The sequence below is a fragment of the Zingiber officinale genome, chromosome 1A, assembly GCF_018446385.1.
Source record: "Zingiber officinale cultivar Zhangliang chromosome 1A, Zo_v1.1, whole genome shotgun sequence".
NCBI lineage: Eukaryota > Viridiplantae > Streptophyta > Magnoliopsida > Zingiberales > Zingiberaceae > Zingiber > Zingiber officinale.
This window is the reverse complement of record NC_055987.1, coordinates 9,845,807-9,868,923: the sequence shown is the minus strand read 5'-3', so window position 1 is coordinate 9,868,923 and position 23,117 is coordinate 9,845,807. Positions and strand designations below refer to the sequence as shown.

The 23,117-nt window shown below is 36.3% G+C and overlaps 1 pseudogene; it reads left to right on the top strand.

Moving 5' to 3' along the window:
* The window catches only part of LOC122017848, a 35,019-nt pseudogene that overhangs the window by 2,596 nt on the left and 9,306 nt on the right, over positions 1-23,117 (top strand).

Sequence of the window (23,117 nt, the reverse complement as noted above, 5' to 3'; positions counted from 1 at the left end):
TGATTTGTTCATAATTTCATCTTGGGTGTATCTTCCTACCAATTTACTTTTACTTGGCGAAGTGCCATTTATTCTAATCTTGTGAATTTTAACTCATTATTTTTTAATGCTGGGAATGGCCAAGATTGTGTTATCCATAATTCATTTCAGAATTCAGAAATCAATTGATTTTTATCTCATAGGCTTGTGGCCCTAATGTTGTATTATATGTGAGGGCGGTATATAAACTCTAGGGAATTCACACAAAAGCAAGAAGAATAATCTGACTACTTGACTTTCATTCTTGATTTTATACACTGCCCACTGGGATTTTGTGTTATTTTTGTATCTTCTTTTCCTTAACATCTTAATATTCTGTTCTGTCAGGGTAATTGACAACAAATCATTGAGGCTTATTACTGATGCTTCAGTAAGCTCTCCAATTTCAAGAGAAAAGGTTGAACCTCTAGATCCTAGTATACGAGGTATGTGCTTTTTTTGATTAATCTTATAAAAAGAGGTGATTTACTGTGAACAATTACATATGGTCTTATGTTTTAACTTTTTTGAATAACTGTAATTCTGCTTAGTTGTTGTTTGTTCCTTTTAAATGTCTTCTAATGTCCTGAGATGTCTCTTTTCAAATTTATGACCTTTCATGTGTTTTTGTAGTTCTTATTATTTTTCCGGTGAATGAATATTTGCTTCTTCAACCATTAATATTTCAAGAATCTGTCATCACTACTTGGCTTCTATTTGATTGTTCCAAGTAATAACTTCACACTTTAGGTATCTTTGACTGAGAAATTATCTAATATCTTTCTGAATATGCAACATTTCATGGACCAAGATACAGAAAATTTGAGTTTGCTATAAAGGCAATAATTCTCTTATCTTTTCCCACCTTCTCAAGGACTTGCTTCTACAGTAGGGTTGCATTGCAATTTACTGAGTTCATGTAGCAGTGAAGGAACTGCTTATTTGAATAAATTGAGAACTTTTTAAATAGGAGCCATTGATTTCTAGTTTTTTTTTTCTAAACGTTGAATAAGGTTTGTGTACATGTAGCTAGTTTCAACCAACTGGCTTGAATCTTTGCATATAACTCTATTCACAGTCATGGTTTCCCTTATCTCAAATCATTAAATAGTAAGCGAACCAAGGCAGTGATCCTTTCAAATTTTCCCATTTTTTAAAAGTCATGCTTTTACAGTTGGAGGGCAATGCAAAATGCCAAGTTCAGGAAGTAGTGAATGAAATGTTTATCTGGAATCTGAATAATTTTGTGTCATCTTCTCCGTGTAATGCAATTTTCCATTTTTGCAAATTCTTCTCTTGCAAAGAGCTTTCTATACAAGGTTTTGTTAGTTTTTTTTCCTTATAAAATCAACCTCATGATCCTCACTGTTACCAAAATATTAATTATTCACTTTCTCCACTGTACTTGGTGTGCCCTTTTTGACTGCAGTATCATTAAGGTTCATATCAACCACCTTAGCACCAGTTAAATAAATGGTGAGAAATCCATACCTCTGTTTCCTGGTTCAGTAGTTACTGGTTCTGTTAGAGATGGCTGCAAGGCATCCTGCTATATGATATAGTTTTCCTCCCACGACTTGTATCCCTTTTAAGCAGCCATTTGACAACAATGGCTACTCCTACCAACTTCCTAATAACTGAATATAAATTATAAACTTATAAATTGGGCTTTAAGTAATGACTTGAGATTTTGGAGTAAGCGGTTACTGAATCAAGTCGAGATGGTATCAAAGCAGAAAACCTGAGTAGCAATGCTTAACTATATTATTTATTAATTATACTCCATGTATTGGGCTTTAGAGAGTCTTGTCTACTCTCAACTAATACAGCCAGGGTGTGAAACAATTGTCCTTCCTCTTCATCACTTTGGATTTCTTCATCCCTTTGATTATAATGAGGAGGTCGGCTAGTCCCTGCTACTGTATAATCAGAGAAGCTTAGTGAAATTCTTCCATCCATAAGATTAGAGGGATGAGGGCTTGAGCGGGCCTTAGGATTCAATTTGATCCTTGAAGCGTTGCTGTGGAATAGCGCCTTCCCGGGAGAGCTCGAACGCCATGGCTTGTTAAAAAGTCCACGACTCCTTGTATTTCATATGCAAAGCCGACGTTTGGTGTGTTAGAGAGTCTCCCCACCATGCCTCTTGTAATAAGGAGATTTGCTTCTCCATTCTGCCATTGCTCGTAACCTTTTGTAAGAATGGAGATCTGTATATTTCTATAAAAATCTCCGATTGTTAGCATAATGTCTGGAATAATATATACCAGTTGACTTCCCTTAGTTAAGTCAACCTCCATTGTTGCGAGGATGGCCTGGTCTCCAAGCCACCGGTTGTCTCTAAAGACAATTAAAGCCATTACGCCTTCTTCCTGTCTATGTAGGGTTTGTATTCGTACTTGGAGGATGCCTATATGAATGTATTGCATTCGGCTACGCTGAAGTTGATAAAAGCTTTCTTCTTGTATAAAGCTTCGATCAGCTTGGCTTCCTTCAGTCACGAGTAGTGGTTCTTCGGAGCGATGTATGTAGACGCGATGATTTACGTTGTCCCTTCTTGAATGATAGAGGACTTCCGCAGGTACAATAGATGCTCGCTCCTGCATAGACAGCTGTAGCTACACTTGAGGATCAATTTGTTGTTCTAGAATATGTACCGGTGTTGATCCTCTTGATTGGCGTCTTCCAATTCTTCTTGCCGCTTGTTGGGCGTTATGAAGTCTTCTCAGGTTTCTTCGATACTCCCTGATTTGGTCTTCAAACAGAGGTATTATAGAAGTAGATGGCTGCTTGGATGATGTTCTTATGGCCATCACTGCTTCAACTTCTCCTGCTCTTCCTTTAAGATTTTATAAGGATTTTTAAAGACACGTAGTTTACCTCGAGGTTCCTTAAGCTTATCCACCGGGCCTAGGGATAGGTTCTTGAGCTTGTCCACCAAGTCGTCGGGTATTGAGGTTGTTTGTACCCCCTTCTTGGTTTGTTCAGCAATAATCTTTAAGTCGGCTTGTATGCCCTTCAAGATCTCAGTTATTTGGACTAGTAATTGAAGCTGTGTATTGTTTTGCTTGATTATTGCGGAATTCCCGGATGTTGGTCCTTGGAAATCACTTGGCCTCGCAAATCCTATAGCGGGAGATTCAATTTGCTCTGTCGCCTTTACTGCCTCTTTGTAAGCAACAGTGTTTCTTGTTAGAACATGGTTGCTCATGAAGTTGTCCACTTTTCAAGTTTCTGGAGTAATATCTCCACTCGCTCTAGCTTCTTGCTGAGAAGAGAGTTCTTCTGTAAGCTTGAGAGCCTCCTTTTCAATAAGCTTTGGTTGCTCTGCTATTTCAGCGACCAGCTTATGAACTTCCTGTTTTGTTAGAGGTCTATTTTCTGTATACACAATTGTCAGATTCCTCAAAGCAGTTTTTAATTTAGAAATTTCAGCCTCAAGAGTTTGACACTTCTCCAGAAGTTGCTTAAAGTTTTTCGAATGAACTCGAGAAGATAGACATACCTCGGGTAGCACTGGTAGAACTCGTTTCTCATCGGCTGTTCCATCGCCTTGGGAGGCGGCGGTGCCCCTTCCTCCGCCGCTCCACCGCCTTCCTTCTCGTCCCCGACTGATACTCCGCCCCCATCACCGTCTTTCTCTTCTTTCAAAGGAAAATGGATAACTGTTTTAGGGGAACAGAAGAATTCATCGCCGTTTATATTGATGATATCCTAGTTTTCTCGCACAATGAAAAGGAACACGCGGAGCACCTGAAGAAGCTATTGAGTATTTGCAAGCTAAATGGGCTTGTACTAAGCCCAGAAAAAAATGAAGATCGCTGTTCCAGCAATAGAATTCCTTGGTGCAATATTGGGAAATGGTAAAATCAAACTTCAACCCCATATTATTTCTAAGATTGCTGATTTCAAAGAAGAAGATCTAAAGACTAAAAAGGGGATGCGATCGTGGCTAGGACTGCTAAACTATGCCCGAAACTATATTTCCAAATTTGGGAAAACTATTAAGCCCCCTTTATGCGAAGACTAGCCCAACCGGGGATAAGAGGCTAAATAACCAGGATTGGGCTTTAATCGAAAAAATCAAGAAACTGATCCAGACTACCAGATCTAGAAGTACCACTTGAAGAATGTTTCATCGTCTTAGAAACTGATGGCTGCATGGAAGGTTGGGGTGGCATTTGTAAGTGGAAGAAATGCAAGTATGACCCAAGGACAACAGAACGGGTTTGTGCCTATGCCAGTGGAAAGTTCAACCTGCCAAAATCAACTATTGATGCTGAGATTCATGCAGTTATGAATTCTCTTGAAGCATTAAAAATTTACTTCTTAGACAAAGAAAGCCTCGTTATCAGAACAGGCTGTCAGACGATTATCAGCTTCTTCGACAAATAGGCCAATAATAAACCATCCAGAGTCAGATTGTTGACCTTCACTGACTATATTACTGGCACCGGCATTTCTATCCAATTTGAACATATTGAGGAAAGGGATAATCAGTTAGCCGACGCATTATCCAGACTAATTAATTGTCTCATTGTTACAAAATGGCCAGAGGAAGCCCTCGACATATTGGAGCTAGTGACACCAGCTCTTCAGGAGATAGAGGAAAGGCCCAGTATAGAAGCCCAAGCCCAGATGGCCTAAGCTCTCTTGACCCCGTCGGCCTCGCTAAGCAGTACCAGAAACTATTGCAAGACCTCGATCGATACCCAATCTCCCTCGACAGCTATACAGAAAAATGCCAGCAACTACACCAACTACAGCAACAAGTTGCAGTGCAAGCAGCCAACTCCCAGCTTAGGCTGCTCCACGCCTTGAAGAAACAGGAATGCCAGCGAAAGAGCACATCCGATAACCGGTGGGCAGATTGGTATCCCGCTACCAAACAAATTGACGAACAGCTGGAAACAGCTGCCAACCTGCTACATGATGCTTTTAGATGGATGGACTCTTTCCAGCTCTGAAAGGCTCTTTTATGGAAGTGGTGGGCCCATATAACTCAGCCGACTAAATCCTGTCATATAAATTATTAAGCTAAGCTGTAAAGTGAGATTCCTCCTTATCTAAAAAGGAACCACGTGAATAATGTAGCTAGCGTGCGTTGTAGAGTAACTAGCGTGCGTTGTAAAGAAGCTAGTGTGCGTTGTAAAGCAGCTAGTGTGCACTACAAGATTCTTCCTTATCATGTAAGAGCATGTGTTGATGGGACCCAATGAGCACCCGCATCTCTTACCTTTGCTATATAAGGAAGATCAAGCCCTTTGTAGAGACATAAGCGATCCTTAGTCTCTACTCAGGGGTGCCTTGTAACCATTGAAGAAATAGAATCCGTGAGTTTTCTCATCTTTTCTCCTTATTTCTATTTCCCTGCACCCGCCTTGTACATTGTTACATTGCTGGTATCAGAGCTAGTTGAAAAGATGACCATGGTAGCTTAAGTCTTTTAAAGGGCAAGATACAAAGGGAAGGTTTTCTAAGAATTCATATACCCCCTTGTTTCAGATATTACTTTTACGATTAACATTTGTAGCCATTAGGGTCGTTGGTATTATGCAAACTAAGTAATGCAAAAGAATAGGTCCTAACTTGGCAGAAAGGCAAGGAGGCCATGGTAAGTCCAAGGGCACATCTGTGTGAGCAAAACTTGGGGAGGAACTGCCCCCTATAAGCTCTAAATGATAATCGTAATTTATGTCAGAAGCTTGGGAAAAATCCATACAAGAGTGGTATAATAATTCTAGAACAACCAACCTAGAGTATCTTGACCTTGCCTCTACCAACAAAGTTACCACAAATCAGCTAGCTAATAATCTTGCAGTAATATACGACAGAACTTGTCTATCTTCTCGAGTTCATTTGAAAAACTTTAAGCAACTTCTGGAGAAGTGTCAAACTCTTGAGGCTGAAATTTCTAAATTAAAAACTGCTTTGAGGAATCTGACAATTGTGTATCCAGAAAATAGACCTCTAACAAAGCAAGAAGTTCATAAGCTGGTCACTGAAATAGCAGAGCAACCAAAGCTTATTGAAAAGGAGGCTCTCAAGCTTACAGAAGAACTCAGCAAGAAGCTAGAGCGAGTGGAGATATTACTCCAGAAACTTGAAAAGTGGACAACTTCATGAGCAACCATGTTCTAACAAGAAACACTGTTGCTTGCAAGGAGGCAGTAAAGGCGACAAAGCAAATTGAATCTCCCGCTATAGGATTTGCGAGGCCAAGTGATTTCCAAGGACCAACATCGGGGAATTCCACAATAATCAAGCAAAACAATACGCAGCTTCAATTACTAGTCCAACTAACTGAGATCTTGAAGGACATACAAGCTGCCTTTCAAAGTGTCAAGAATATAAATGTTGATATTTGCTTGTTAGGTTACTCCTAATGGTAGATAGGGCGGGGCTAATCCAGTTTGTTCTACATGCGTGGCACTGTTTTAAGAAAATATATTATATATAGCTTTTCCCTAACCACTATAGCTTTCAGGATTAGTAGCCTTTCAATCAAATTGGAACTAAATAACATTGCTTCATAGGACCTTCCCTTGGCGAGTCAATGCGAAAAAATTGATTCAATCATTGACAGAAGGGCATAAAGGGAGTAATTGGGTGAAATCTCAGATTGGTTAACCATTTATGTCATGGGTCTGTGTTCAGCTGGCTAATTTCATCCCATTTCTCGGTATACTATTTGTCTTCTTTTTGTGACTCCAATGCAGCTATGACAAGAAGATTCACGATGCATCTTCCTTTGGTTGTTTTCTTTTTATGACGTTCCCTATAAATATGCTCAATAACTTATCCTTGAGGAACATCTGTTAAATTTACTGCTCTAGGCAACATCCGTCATCTTTGGGTTCTGTTTTGAGATTCCTTCAATCTTTAATAAATTATTTGAATCCACATGTATGGATTAATTGAAGTTAGCAACTAAGAGCTAGGACAATATATCTCACTATATTGAAAATCTAATCAATTCTTATCATGGATCATGTTGGTGAATTTTTTGAGTTAATGAATTATAAATTGTATGGTTAATTAAACCATGAAATAAGTTCACAAGATTCTACTTGGAACAATTCTTCAATACTAAATATAAAACAATGCAATTTTCTATTTAATACCCTAATACCATTATTGGAGCATGATAATCATTACTCGTGGGAAAGAATGAAAATTCATGTCTTACGTTGATAAGAAAACAATATTTACAATTCAATTGATTTAGAATTTAAATAAAATGAATGCCTAGATATTTCATCATCAACTTCTTCCAAAACTGTCTGGGACATGGCAAGGCCCCATGTACCTCATCCTCACAATTGACTATGTGAAGCATGACAATATCCGCTTGGTTTTTCTCTTATTGTAGGGCATTATTAACTCCACCCTTGACGTCATTTCTAAGTCTCTGCGTGGCAACATTTCTTCTCCTATGCCATTTTTGTCTCCAACACTCTTCTTTAAATTTTCACTTGTCTTGGAATGCGAGATTCATCTTTTACTTTTTTCTCTTAATAATGGATTATTTTTTGATTTCTAATGGTTGGGTTAATCTCTCATTAATTTTGTGGGTTGGATTTGATTGATTTAATCAATTGGATTTAATTTTAATTGGTTGGGTTAATTTGCGATGGACTTTTTTCGTCTTTAGAATCACATTGCACACAATTCATATCAAGTTGCTTTAAAGTTTAAATCTCACCAAATTGTTGCAATTCTTTAATACCTGGGTTCTTATATATGATATGCATCATTTTACATCCAAAACGTATCCTATGGACTATAGGAATGTGAATTATCATGATTCTAAGTTCTAACAATATAAGTCTTATTGAATTACCTTGGTGGTAGTTGCACACTAATTTTTTTACACTTGTTTACTATAATTTTGCGAGATACCATAAGTAATTTTTTTTTTCCAGAGAAATTAACATACTCTTCTCCAAATTTTGACCCCAAGATCTTTTTGTCACGAGTTCACCAAGATACAAGTGCAGCTAATTTGGAAGCTGGGGCCCTTACATTAAAAACTGATCTCAAAGGCAGAACTCAACAAAAGAAGCAATTGGTGAAAGAAAACTTTGATTGCTTTATCTCTTGCAAGACGACAATTGATGGTATTTTACAATATCATCCATTCATCACAATTGTGATGCAGTTAGTTTCTCATGCATCGAATTTTCATTAGAGAAATCTTTCTTATCCTTGGATAGTTGTACTATTTTAGAAGTTAACTGTGCCAAGCAGATATCCAGTCAAAGCTGACGCAGATAGAGGAGGATCCAGAAGGTGCAGGTACTGCTCGCTTGTATGAATCCACCCAAAATATCAGTCAAGTTGCAAACCGTGCATTTCAACCTTTATTTGAGAGGCAGGTAAATAATTGAGCTTCAGGAATGCTAAGTTTTATATCTATTTTTGTTCTTTGAGAATGACCCTAACTTTTTCCGTTATAAATAGGCACAAGCAGAGAAAATTAGATCAGTTCAAGGAATGCTTCAGAGGTTCCGGACTCTTTTTAATCTGCCAAGTATAATTCGTGGGAGCATTGCCAAGGGTGAATATGATTTAGCAGTTAGAGAGTATAGAAAAGCAAAGTCAATTGTCCTTCCTTCTCATGTATGTTGTTATTTTCTTGCTTAGTTTTCTGCAAGTAGCTTTCTAAATTAACCAGACATCTTCAAAAGATATTTAGTATGTTTTCCATGAGTATCTGATACACATTCATTATGGATTTGGCAACTAACTCAAAGTCTATCTCCATTTTTGAAAGCATCTACCTTCATATAGTAAGGCTTTAACATTCACTTGCGCATCTCATTCTTTTTCAAGGGCTATTAATTTATGGGTCTGTAATGGTGTTTTAAGGAAAACCCTAAGCCACTGTTGAAATAATTCCCTTGCTTATGTTTCGGAACTCTGTACTATTTCATGATTTGCAATAGTCTCAGGCACAAAGCTTTGCTTATGCTAAATTGTTTCTTCTTGAAGTTCCTTATAAATATTAACTTTCCCATTGTAACATTTCAATATCTTATAAAATGATTTCTTATTATTTATACAGATTGGTATATTGAAAAGGCAGATTAATATCTTATTGCTGAAAGATAAATGTTGTCCTCAACAGTTGAAACTTTGGAATTGTAACTTTTGTTGGAATTTGTGGGATATCTGAAATCTTATCTTTCACCATATTGTTTTGAGAAACATAATGCATCATGATATTTAGTAATGTTTCTTATTTTCAGTATGACTGAGATGGTTAGTGAATTTGTTACTTTTTGCAGTTCTCAGTTGGTTTGTGGTTTTATTTATAGGTTGGTATACTGAAGCGTGTACTTGAGGAAGTAGAAAAAGTAATGCAAGAATTTAGGATGATGCTTTTCAAATCAATGGAAGATCCTGAGCTTGACTTAGCTGACGTAAGTTTGCTCCTTCCACTCTTTTAATTTTAGAGGATGATGAAACAAAATTTTAGGGGGAAAAAGTAATTTCAGTTCCTGTCTGTTGTATTACATCTTGTAGAGATTTAGTTTAGAAATGATGGTCATGTGAAGTAATATGATGTAGCTTTTGTAAGAAAAAAAGGAATCTAATCTTGTTTCCTAAATGTGGAGTCAACATAAATTGAAGCAAACACATTTTTTCTTCTGTTCTTTATGAACTATCGTATATGGTTATTATTATTATTATTATTATTATTATTATACCATTTTCGGCATTATAAAAATAGGATGCTAATGTTAGATGTTATATCATTTTGTTTGCATCCAGCACTATAGTTCTAGTACTTGAGGATGAAATATCTGCATACATGTATTTACTACCTTTGTTGTTTTTGTTAACCATTTCTCATTAGATCTGACCTCTAGCTACTTCATGTGCTTCTTCTAGCTTGAAAATATTGTTAGGCTACTTTTGGAGTTGGAGCCCAGTTCAGATCCTGTCTGGCGGTATCTTAACATTCAGGTCTGTGGCTTTTAGGCAAGAACAGACTAATCTGCAATTGATTCTGCACCATTTTCTTTTTGTTAATTCTTGGTTAAATAATGATAAGGCTTGTGATATATATATATATTTTCTTTTTATAGAATCGGAGGATTAAAAGTTTGCTTGAAAAGTGCACTTCAAATCATGAGGCTCAAATGGAAATGTTGCATAATAAGATTCGAGACCGATCCAAATCTGATGCAAGATGGAGGCAACTTCAAGAAGACTCTACTAAATTGGTAAGCATAGGATTGACATTTTCCAATCAGAAGGATATTTTTCTACTTTTAGAATGGGTGCTAGAAAAAAGAAAAACTTGAATGCCATGTTTATTGACTTGCTAAATCTTTAGTTGTATGACAATTTTGATTGATAATAGTATTGTCATAATCTAATATTCTTTGTCCTCTGATGTGAGGACATAATCTTTATATCATCTCAAACTCAATATAATAATTGTTTAAAAGTTAAGTTTTGACTTCTTATTTTGGCATGATTTTTTTTTTTTGCAGCTAGACTCAGAGTCATCATGGAATACTCTTTAGAAATGGAGTCACATCTAATTAGAAGAAATGGACATTTGAGGAGGAGAAAGATACTCAATATGTTGAACACTGCTGTAATCCATCATATACCACCATTTTGGAGATTAGCTTTATCTGTTTTCAGTGGGAAATTTGCTAAGGTATTTTAGTACATCATTTGAAATATAAAATTGAAGGTTATTCCTCCGCAGCACTACTCCTTTCCGTGGTTACTCATATTTCCTTCAATGTGCTTGAGGTAGATCATAAGATGCCTACTTTAACCCTATTTTGAGTACAACAAGCTCTTAAATTGTAACTAAAGGAGAACCAAGACAAGAGGAGTGGGATAGATAATTCTAAAGGTAGATAATTTTTTAAATAATCTTTAAATATGTCTCTTTCTAAAAGTGACTCTTCCTAAATAGCAGAGACAGACATGGATAGGGGATGATGATGCATAACAAATGTGCAATATTCTATGAATAAATGTGCCTTCATGTTATGGTGGGGCGTTTTATGTTAAAAGATATATGAGAAGACATTTTTATTGAATTTTAGAAGACATGAAGATTATATAATTTCTAAGGAAAAATTACTTTGCTTCATGTGACTAAGAGCCCTTAGCTACTTTGATTTACTAAAGAGTGATAAATTTTCCAGGTGACCCCTGTTGTAGGGTCATGATACAGATACAAGTTTCAAGCCCCCTCTAGTAAGAATGAGGAGAAAGATGGTAACATTAAGTATTCAACTCATGCTCTTGAGGAGGTTACATTAATGCTTCATGGCACTATCTGCATTTGAGCACTATATCTATAAAGACTCTCAGATCCTTGTGTCTGTAACCCTCATTAATACCTCTCCCTCTTTATTTGATGATGTTTTAAATTGTGAAATTTTTTGGGTCCTAAACCCAACTCTATTAGAGCAATTGTGTGATGCTTATATTTATGTTCCTTGGCATATGGATGGGTATTATCCTTTCTGTAAATCAGCCCTTATGATGGATGGAACCATGCCTTAATGTCTATTTCATGATTTGTAACTATTAGTCAGACAGGACAGCAGAACTAGTGTTAGAAATTTAGTGTTAGTATGTTAATGTTAAAGACTGACACCAAAGCACCATAAGAATGAAACTTTGATCTAGAAAACAAGCTTATACTTGACAACATGCATTAGGAATGTGCTAGTGCAAAATGTACTTGAAGTTATTACTAATCTCATCAGCTGGAACTATTCACACAACCAAAGTGTCTCTAGAGATTGATGTTAACATTTGATCAATCAAAGCAAAACGGTTTCAGTGAAGGCCAATAGATCTTCTTATTAAGTTTGACAAGACAAATTAATAAGAAAAACAGGATGAGTTGATCAAAAGAAAAAAGAATAGCATTAATGGATGATCATGGGAGAGATTGCTGGTGGAGGTTGGTATTCAGAAAAAGCAAATATTTGCATAATGTTAGCTGTGAGGTTGTTGTATGAATTATTTGTATCAACATTACAACTGCATAAGAGGAGATAAAGTGGCAAGCCTATCTATAGTGGTGGATCAGATGGTGCTCAAGAGGAATCGAATGAAAAGACAAAAAAAGTGAAACAAAAAAGGTTATCGAGGTTCAGTAATACAGGAACTTGTCATGAATAGTTTTCATGTCACAGAAGGTAACATTGGAGGAATTAGGACATTGATGAAATTAATATTTAGAAACAATCACAGCACCTCATGTCCTTTTGAATAATGAGTAACTCAAAATACACCATACATAAAATGTGGCTAGTTTGTCATGATTTATACTAAATAAATAGATAAAAAAACTGCACTTGTGAACTAAAAGTCTTAGGTGGTAAAGAAACAAAGTAGATTGATAAGTGTATGAAAAAAGATCCTCAACATCCAAAACATTAAGTTAAAAAGTATGAGGTAATAGTAGTATCTTCTTATAAATTGTTTAGTCCATGCAGCATTCAACAGTTCTGATTCTTGGATCAGCAATCCTATACTGTTAAGATGTGTGTCATTTGATCTACAATACCATTGACAATAGTAGAAGGGAATATTGCACCTACTTGGAGGTATCATCAATATGCAAAATTTTGACAGCTACAATAGACATCTTTCTTTCTTTGTAGAAATTTTTGGTTAGATCAAGGACTCTAGCAACTCTTAAGTAGACTAGATCAAGCAAGAATAAGATTAATGGAAGTGACAAAGTTAAATAGCCAAAAAGGAGTATGCACAAGACATGCATTCTAAATATCATAATTAACCAAATTGAACAAATAGTGACTTTGAAATGGAGACATAAAGGGGCATAGTAATGAATAATGATTGCGTTGTGTGATTCACAGTATTAACATGAGAGATAAATAAAAGGTAGTCATCAATCTGGATATAGATGGGTAACTAGATAATAGTACCATGATGCAGAAAAATTAGGAACTTTTAACATTAAAGTTATAAAGTTTTAAGCTTTATGGGCTTCAAAAGTTCAAAATTTTTTGATATCTTATTTTTGATAAGTTACTTTTTCCTCTGTGAGTTTTGTTTATCTTGGTGCTGCATCAAGCCATTATATACAATCAATTAATCAAACTGGGAGTGACTTCACGAGCACTAAATACACAAAAGAAGATCAATAAGATAATGGATGCCACTAGACTCAACTTTGCCTATCATCTTTATTCCTAGGTCCTAAAATACATCACTAAGAAAAGAAGTCTAAGAGTATTGATTGGCTTAGTGAGATAACTAATGGTAAAAAGGCTAAAAGAAAATTTAGGAACTTGAACCACATGATCTCATATGACAGAGAGGATGTGTGAGCTGGGCATGCTCCATGTACAAGAATATTAGACTCAGGTTTGTTGTACAGGATACTATTTGACTTGTGATGTTCCACATACCCTAAGCCTAGGGATGTCAATACTTTTAGCTGAATCTCATGTCAACCATAGTAATTGCAGTTGAGAATTTAAGGATGCGACGGAATTAATGTTCTCGTGTTTTGCGATAGGACTGTAATTGCACTTGAGTATTAGGTGAATCCTTATGTGAACCAAAGGTTTATGATGCTGATGCACAAATGTGACTTTTGTTCCAAGATATTTATTGATGCACACACCATCGTAGGTGATCTATTATCTTTTAGCTTGCTCAATATATGATCTATGCTTGAAATGATTCATTTTGGGATTTATATTGAAGGTCCAAAGCACATTCAGGGATTTTGATGAATCGAACATTCTGCGGTCTTTCATGAATGATGCTATAGTTGAAATTGCTAAAACATGTCAGGCATTAGAAGGAAAAGAGTCTGCCCCACCAGCTGCTGGTATTCAATTACTCTCTATTTAAATTATTGTGCTAGCTTAAAAAATGGGTCATATTGCATTTTATTGTCTTTTACAGTTAGAGCATTGCATGGCCTCTACTTTGATATCACAAAGATTTACATCTTGCGGCTCTGTACCTGGATGAGAGCAACTACCAAGGAGATTTCTCCAGATGAAATGTGGAGTCCTTTAACTACTCTAGAGCGTAACAAATCTCCTTATACAATTTCTTGCTTGCCCCTTGTGTTTCAATCAACAATCATATCAGCTATGGATCGTATTGATAAGTAAGTTATTTATCTTTAATTAGAGGGGATCTCGTTATTTTCGTTTTGCTAAATGATGTTTTTTTGATGATTGATTGTCTACAACATCTCAACTAATCTTCTATGGTTAGTCACTGAGACAACATTAAACTATTGTTGATTGTATGTGATATTCGGATATTTGCTGTATTACATGTCTAATCAAGGTTGTCCTTGTTCTAACTTTTGATATTTATATAGCAATAGTTAATGATTTATTTTGCTAGAATTTTTCTTTGAAAATTGAAAGCAACTAGTAATGCATGACCAAGTGTAGTTGTCATATTTACAGTAACACATATTCGAGGTTATGCATATTCACGTTTTTGGGGGTCAGTGCAAAATGCATGCACCTATATTCTTAGGCAATTAATTTTTGACAATGCTTCTAAGTTTGCACTTCTTGTCAAACTTAATGTATTGATATGCAAAAAAGCTCATTAAGTTGCATCTTTACATGATTAATTTATGGTTTTGCATTCTGTTCTATTGAAGCTTTGTCACTCTAGATTCTATGATGTGAAGTGGGAACCATATGTGTAATCATACTCTTATCCTATATTCAATAGTTCATCGAGTTGCTACTAATCTTCAGTAGCTAGATATCTACTGTACGGGTAAAAAAGAGAATGTAGTGGATAGATATCTACTGTTTTGGAAAAATAAAGTGAATGTGGTTGATAGATATCTACGTTCTGGGAAAAGAAAGCTAATATGGAAAAATGATATTTATGTATCTTGCTTAGTACTGAAACTAAAATATGAAATGACCATGAAACAACTGAAAATATTGATTAGGGTAAATTCTTTAGTTGGAATGATTATTGGGACCATGGAAAAGTAGCAATAAGGGACCTTGTTGCTTACCTGACCATGGTTTGAGACATTGTAATTTCCTTAGTCTCTACATATACCTTGCATTTGTGGTAATCTCATACGCTGAGACTACCCATTTTCTGTGTCTTTCATTGTCAAACAAAAGAGCTATATATTCATGTGCAGAAATAAATGGTTTCTCAGGATTTTTTTTCTTAAAATTTTTATTTTTATTTCCTGTTAGTTTGATTGAGAGTCTGAAGAATGAAACAATCAAGTATCAGCATGTGTCAGAACATATTCAAGAAATTCAAGAATCAGTAAGACTTGCATTTCTGAACTCTTTCTTGGGTTTTGCAGGTATTTGTCATCACTATTGTAACACAAATGTGATAGGTTTGTTTCTATTTAGGATCATGCATCTTGTTCATCATTGTGCAATTATTTCAGGTTACCTTGAGCGAATTGGTAGTGAACTTTCTCAATGGAGATCAAATAAAGAGAATAACCCTCTTCAAAATGGGTATCTGCACAACATTGAGAAAGAATTATCTACTTCAGATGGTGGTTGTGCTGCTCCGCTTTCTGATTTCCACCGGAAGCTACTTATAGTTTTGAGTAACATCGGATACTGTAAAGATGAGCTTTCCCATGGTCTGTACTGTAGGTACAAGCATGTGTGGCTACAACACAGGTATATTAGCAACTTGTGAAGTAATCTTCAAAAACTGATTTACTTATGCTTTGAAATTATTTTGTTGCCAATTTTTTGGGAAGAAGTTCTTTAGTTACTTTAGCAGGTTTATTTGTTTGTTTGTTTGTACCTTACTTATCTCAAGTTAATGGATAGGTTGCTAAATCTAGCCTGGAAATTATTTTTTGATAAATATAGCCAGAAGTTGCAAATTTAACTGATCCAGCTAATTCACTAAGGAATATGCCTCCAATTAACCATCTCTTATCTATTTATTTTCTGCTTGGTCAGCGTATGCCACATAATAAATCTTTCTTGTCCACTGTTAATCAGGCTGCTGTATCAGCACCATGTGTGTGGTCAGCTGACTCAATACCAAATATACACCTCAAGTCCATGTACTCTGGCTTCTTGATCCTGATCAAAGATCACCCCAATTTGGAAAGGATTTCAGCAAGATGTATTTTGGACATGAGAAATGACAAAATTATCTACAAGATGTTTTTGGAATGTGAAAAATGACCTATGGGGAAAAGGTTGTTGAAAAGTGACCTGTGAGCTCTTATAGGGAGAAATTAGATGTTGTTCCATTAGATGATTAAGTGAGAATTGATTAGCTAAGTTGTTATCAGTATGTTGAAAGCCAACTATCATGTTCTTATTAGAGTATTAAGTCAGTTGGAAATGAAGGTGTAAGGGAAAGAGGAAGTAAAGAAAGCTCTAGTTAATGCCATTAAAAGTAATTTAGAGCTTTGAATTTTGTTAATGATATAGACTTGCATCAAGTTCAATGGAGTCATAAAATCCACGCAAGAGATTGTTAACAATTAGAACTAGCAAAGCTACTTGATATTGATGTGTCTCTTATAGAGCCATAATATTTCTTAGTATCTCATTCTCTGATAACTTCAGGGATGATGATGAACAAAATGCTGACATGCGAGACCTAGTGACATCATTTTCTGCACTCGAGGAGAAAGTACTTGGACAATATACATGCGCTAAGGTGCTGACTTTTCTTTCCAATTTTTCTAAAGGAGAATAGAGATCTTATCAAAAATCTATTTTCTTTCATTTTCTTATGTCCTGCGAAAGGATAATACACATTATTTGCTGAATAGTCATGCACAATTATTTAACAAGGAATATTGCAGTTTTAAAATGACCAAATAAAAATGCAGCTGGAAGTTAATTAATTTTTGTTGCAATCAAGCAGTCAGATTTAATCAGGGATGCTGCTCAGATCTATCTTTTTGGTTCTGGCATTCAATGGGGAGGTGCACCTACTGTTAAGGTAAGAAGTTTGATTGAACAACCCATTTACTGATGGTATTCTAACTGGTAACTCAGTTTCACCTTCAAAGAAAATATCTAATGACTGCATTCTGTGGCAGGGTATCCGAGATGCAACAGTTGATCTACTTCACATCCTTGTGGGAGTACATGCAGAGGTTCAACAATGTTCCTGTTACATTTGTTTATAAAATCCTCTTGTGCTTATTGTTTCTGTCTCGGTGAAACTTGGTAGAAATTTTGTTGAATATCCATTACATCATCCTTTGGTTAATTATAGTGGTATAGCTCAAGAAATAAAATGACAAAGAAACAAGAGGCAAAATGCACATAATTCAAAAACATTGGAAGAATCATTTTAAAACCTTTTTCCATATACTACATATGTGTAGGCCCAACCCCGGTGCTTGGTGCGAACCGGATCTGGCCCAGATTCGGAATCGGGTCAATGGTTCGAGGTTAACTGTCGGTTTGAAGTTTAAACCGCCAATCGGGTCACCTGGTTACGATTCAACGACTCTAAAAACCGCCAATCGGCAGTTAACTGTCGGTTTGAACCGGTGGTTTAAGTTTAGTCTTTTTTTTTGTTTGGTATTGGATTGCTAGAACCACCGGTGGTTCTAGCCTTTGGAAATGAAAAAGGGTTTTTTTTTTTTGTATTTTTTTGGTTGAGATCATATGACCGTTTTTTGGTCAATGGTTATGATTTAGTGCCCATTACTTTCCAAACTCTATAAATAGAGAGTCCATTTCATTATTTTCACACACATCTCTTCTCTCATTCTCAATTTTGCAATCTTTACACGCTTTTGACTCTAATTCTACACACTTTTGGCTTCCTTTTCTGAGTTCTAACTACAATGGAAGAGGCCGAGGGCAAGGAGGTCTATCTCGATCTCGGAGGGGTAAGGAAATAGTGAATCAATCCACCGATGATGAGACTGAGTAACTTCCGAATCCGATTGCTACATCGGAAACAAAAGGAAGTACTAATACAATTATTCCTAAGGTTTGGGAAATTCCTCATTTAAAATTTCCTATTTTTACTAAACATTTTGATAAGGTTACTCTTTCATCTAGAGAATTGCGTACAAAATATAAGCACTGCAATGCTTCCTACAAATTTTAAGCAGGAGGCGACTATGGGTCGTTGAAATGACACGTAGAAGTGAAGCACTCGACGGAATATGGAATTGACCGTGCTCAAGCATAATTATCTGGATTTTCTACTAGCGGAAGTAGTGGTGCTAGTTTATTTTTATATTCTGATAATAAATTAAGAGAATCATTAGCTATATTTGTTTTCGTAGAATATCTTTCATTTAGTTTTGCACTTTTAAAAAAACTCTTAATCCATCTGCTAAACGTGTTCTTAGAACTACACTTATAAAAACAATTAAAAGATTAGTAAAACAAGAGGAAAAAAAATTAATTGAAGAATTTAGTAAATTAAATAATGAAGTTTCTTTATATTATGATATTTGGAGTAATCATTAGCAAACACATTCATATATGGGTGTGACTTGGTATTGGATCGATAACTATTGGAATATCCAAAAATGATTATTAGCTTATAGAGTTTTTGATGAATCACATAATGCTCACAACATCTCACAATTATTATGTTTAATTTTAGAAAAATATGAATTAACTCATAAAATATTTTTAATATCATATAACAATGGTAGTTCTAATATTGCTAGTATTGAAGAACTTAAATTTATATGTTTATTGGTGGTTTATTTTTTTATATTCGTTGCGTTTAACATATTTTAAATTTATGTGTTCAAGATGGATTAAGAATTTTAGTAAATCATATTGAACCTGTTGGAATAAAGAGAGTTTTAAAAGATTCATACAATTCCAGGAGGATTACATATGTTTATATAGCTATATAACCACACAACCCTAAGAATCAACTTATTAACAAAAGATAAAAAGACCTATCTACCCTTGCTTCTCACAACACTCCCCCTCAAGTTGAACATATATATCAAACATGTTCAACTTGCTAAGAGAAGAGTCGAACACAGCTTGGGGTATAGCTTTTGTAAACATATCAGCAAGTTGGTCCTCAGACTTGACATAAGGCAGACATAGCTCTCCAGAATCAAGTCTCTCCCGAATAAAGTGACGATCAATCTCAATGTGTTTAGTCCGGTCATGTTGTACCGGATTATTTGCAATATTGATTGCTGCCTTGTTGTCACAATACAGTCTGAGAGGTAATTCAACCTTTAATCCCATGTCTGTCAACAGAAAACTCAACCACAACATCTCTGCAAGACCATGTACCATGGCTTGATATTCTGCTTCAGCACTGGACCGTGCACAAACATTTTGTTTGTTACTCCTCCAAGTTACCAAGTTTCCTCCCAAAAAAGTGCAATAGCCAGAAGTGGATCTTCTATCATCTCGAGAACCAGCCCAGTCTGCATCAGAATAGCATTCCACCTTCAGATCACCACCTCCTTTAAACAGCAAGCCTTTTCTAGGACATGATTTCAAGTACCTTAAAATCCTGTCAACGACCTTCATGTGGATAGTTTTAGGAGCATGCATGTACTGGCTTACTACACTAACAGCATAGGTGATGTTAAGCCTAGTCATAGATAAATAGAGTAATTTTCTAACCAACCTTTGATATGTTCCCTTTTCCAGATTTGTAAGATCCTCCCCACTAGAACTAGTAAGATCATGATTTACTTCTATAGGTGTAGACGCTGGCCGAGAACCTAGCTTCCCTGTCTCCTTGAATAAATTCAACACATATTTTCTCTGACATACATAGATTCCTTTTTTTGATCGAGTGACTTCAATGCCCAGGAAGTACCTCAATGATCCAAGGTCTTTAATTTCAAATTCTGATGTTAACTTGGACTTAAGAGCCTGGATTTCTACCTCATCATCACCTGTAACTATCATATCATCAACATAAACCAAAAGAATGGTAGTTCTGTCCTCTTTCTTTTTTATAAAGAGTGTATGATCAGCATTCCCTTGTTTAAAGCCAAACAATATCATGACTTTGCAAAACCTATCAAACCATGCTCTGGGAGATTGTTTAAGCCCATACAAAGCTTTTCTTAGCTTGCAAACCTTTCCTTTTGTTTCAATTCCAGGAGGTGGCAACATGTATACTTCTTCATCAAGGTCACCATTCAAGAAGGCATTTTTAACATCTAACTGAAATAGAGGCCAATCATATTGAGCAGCAAGAGAAAGAATTACCCTGACCGAGTTCAGCTTTGCAATTGGTGCGAAAGTTTCCAAGTAATCTACCCCATATGTTTGGGTGAATCCCTTGGCAACAAGTCTGGCTTCATATCTGATCACTTCACCCTCTAAGTTATACTTGATAGCATAGACCCATTTAGAACCAACCAAGTTCTTCCCCTTTCGGGGATCAACTAATTCCCAAGTACCATTTCTGTTAAGAGCCTCCATTTCTTCATTTATTGCTTCCTGCCACCTTGAATCCCTTACTGCTTCATAATAGGAAGAAGGTATAGCATGATTTGATAACTGTGAAATAAATGCATGATATGAAGGAGACAAATGAGAATATGAAACGTGGTTGGAGATAGGATGTTGAGTACATGACCTGACACCCTTCCTAACAGCAACCAGAAGGTTCAGCTCATTCATATTTAGAGGTGCGATTGGCTCAACTGATGAGGATAACTGCTTCACAGGATCAGGAGCCAGAGCATCCGATTCAACTAGCCGATCAATAGTAGGTCCTTGCTTGTGTCGTCGTCGTTTGTAAGTAATAATATCTGGTGAAGACTGTGAGCCCAGTGATGGAGCATCTTTTCCATTTTCCATGACATCCAGTGGAATAGGAGAAGAAACCACTTGAGGAACCACTTGAGGTACAAAGGAAGAGGTAATATTCTCCCCCTGAGGATGAGACTGAGGAGAATAATAGGACTCGGACTCAAAAAAGGTAACATCCTTCAAGATATATCTCGTCCTAGTAATAGGATCAAAGCACTTGTAGCCTTTATGGCAAGTGGAATACCCTATAAAAACTCCTCGTATAGAACGAGGATCAAGTTTAGAGGACTTGGGACCAAGAACATGAATAAAACAAAGAGAACCAAAAACCTGAGGTGTAAGGGAGAACAACTCTACGCCAGGATGAAGAATAGTGAGAGGGCACCGGTTCCCGAGACCTTTAGATGGCAATCGATTGATGAGATAAGCAACTGCAAAAACAGCATCAGCCCAGAAATATTTGGGTAAGTGACGTTGAAATAATAGTGCACGGGCTGTTTCAAGAATATGACGATTCTTTCTCTCGGTCACTCCATTTTGTTGTGGTGTGTAGGGACAGGATGACTCATGAAGAATTCCTGAATCCTCAAGAAAAGTATTTAGAGACTGTACAAAGTACGCACGGGCATTGTCAGAACGAAGAATCTTCACCTTTGAGTTAAATTGGGTTTCAACCATTCTACAAAAATTTTGAATGAGACGAGGAACTTCTTCCCTGGTTTTCATCAAATAAAGTCATGTATAGTGGGTGTAGTCATCAATAAAAGAGAGAAAATATCGATAGCCATCCAAAGAAGTCACAGGAGAGGGCCCCCACACATCCGAATGAACAAGATCAAATGGAGACAAACTCTTCTTTATAGACTCAGAAAAATGTGTTCTATAATGTTTGGATAACTGACAGATTTCACATTGAAATGATTGAAGAGAAACAGAAAAGAAGAGACTAGGAAATAAAATTTTCAAAGACTGAAAAGACAAATGTCCCAATCGAGAATGTTATAAAAGAATTTCTTGATGCTTATTTTCCAAACACTTGGCTGCAGATTTCAGAGAAGATGTTGTTTCAAGCTGATAATAATAAAGACCCCCTACTTCACAGTCAGTCTCAATCGTTTGCTTGGTCTCGAGATCCTGGAAGACACAATGATCAGGGAAAAAAGTTACGGAGTAGTATAGTTGTTTAGTAATGCTACTAACAGAAAGTAAATTAATAGAAACGGAAGGAACGTGAAGTGCAGAGGATAGGAAAAAATGATCTGTAAGTTTTATGGAACCTTTGCCAGCAACAGTGGCTTTGGTTCCATTTGCAATGATCACTTTCTCCTGCCCAGAGGATAAAGAGTAAGAAATAAAGGAGTTAGCAGCATTTGTCATGTGATCCGTAGCTCCTGAATCAATGACCCAGGGGCTGTAAAAGCTGGGACCAGTAACACTTAATCCCAGGCCACGGATACCTGTGTGCGCTTGAAATGGAGTAGTAGAGACAGAAGATGAAGCCTGAAGCCGAGAGAGAAGATGCTGGAGGTTAACAATATCAGTAGAAGACAATCCAGTGGTAGAAGGCACAGAGGAACCAATAGTCTCTTCATTTTCTAACTTTTGGACAGCAATATTACTACTATTAGGAGCCTTCTTAGCATTGTGTTTAAATTTTTCAGGTATCTTTTCTGGATATTTTCCTAACAGAAATCTGAATCATGATTAATCCTCTTGCAGTGCTGACAAAATCTGTCCCCTCGTCCTTTAGTTCCCCCAGGTCTGAACTTGTTTGCAGAACCAATAAAGACAGAGGTCTCCCCAATCGGAGGGTTTACAGTGGAAATCCCCTTGTTGTTCATGGTCCTTTTTCTACCTTCTTCATTTAGAATTTTGTAGTAAACTTGTTCTAGAGAGGGAGTAGGATCAAGACCAAGGATTTGCCCTTTTAAATTTTCAAACTCTGTATTAAGTCCATCTAAAAATTTAATAATTCTGTCTTTTTCCAGAAGCTTTAAATATCTCTGATGATCATCAGTGAAACTCCAATTTTCCATCCGGTAGTAGTCAAACTCATCCCACAACCCCTTCAGAGTAGCAAAATAATTGGTGACTGACATAGAACCTTGTTCAAGTTTGAAAATTTGACTGCTGAGCTGATAAGTACGCAGCATATCATGTCGACGTCCATACATCTGCTCCAGTGTCTTCCACATGTCATACGCTATTTTGTTATGAAGAATGACTTGTTTGATGCTAGAACTAACAGAGTTAAGCATCCAAGTCATTAATTGAATATTGTCACGTCGCCAAGTGCGAAAGCTAGGATTCTTTTCATCTGGTTTCACTTTAGAGCCGTGAAGAATATCAAGTTTA